At 37.3% G+C, this 432-nt stretch overlaps 1 protein-coding gene across 1 annotated transcript in view; it reads left to right on the forward strand.

Moving 5' to 3' along the window:
• The window catches only part of LOC107667279 (reticulon-4 receptor-like), a 112,862-nt gene that overhangs the window by 52,540 nt on the left and 59,890 nt on the right, over positions 1–432 (forward strand). The gene's annotated exons all lie outside the window — the stretch shown is intronic.

Consider the following 432-nt stretch of genomic DNA (forward strand, 5'->3'; position numbering starts at 1 on the left):
TCACTTAGCACACGCATCATTTGGATTAAAACTAAATCGTAAAAATAAGACCATTTATAGGGGCATTCACTATAAACATCATTTATTTTCAACCTTAGGCATACTCGACTTTCTGGCGAAAGTGAATCTAGCAGCCTGTGTGAAATGCACTAGGCTGTACTAGCCTACTGTCCTCTCATTCTAAATCAGTACAAATTTGCTTGCTTCATGAGTGTTTCTGCATTATATGAGTGGCTTTGGAATATAAACCGCAGCACGTTTCAGATGAAAAAATGCGACTTCTATTTCTGAAAATATCACAGTTAGGAGATTTATAACGAGTGGTTCCATTATTTGCTGCATTATTACAGCAAAGCACGTGATTACAGTACTAAGCCGCTTCAATGGAGCAGCTCTAATGCTATTAAATTAAAGATGATGTACCACAGAGCA

Source organism: Sinocyclocheilus anshuiensis, unplaced genomic scaffold, assembly GCF_001515605.1.
Source record: "Sinocyclocheilus anshuiensis isolate Anshui unplaced genomic scaffold, SAMN03320099.WGS_v1.1 scaffold373, whole genome shotgun sequence".
Classification (NCBI taxonomy): domain Eukaryota; kingdom Metazoa; phylum Chordata; class Actinopteri; order Cypriniformes; family Cyprinidae; genus Sinocyclocheilus; species Sinocyclocheilus anshuiensis.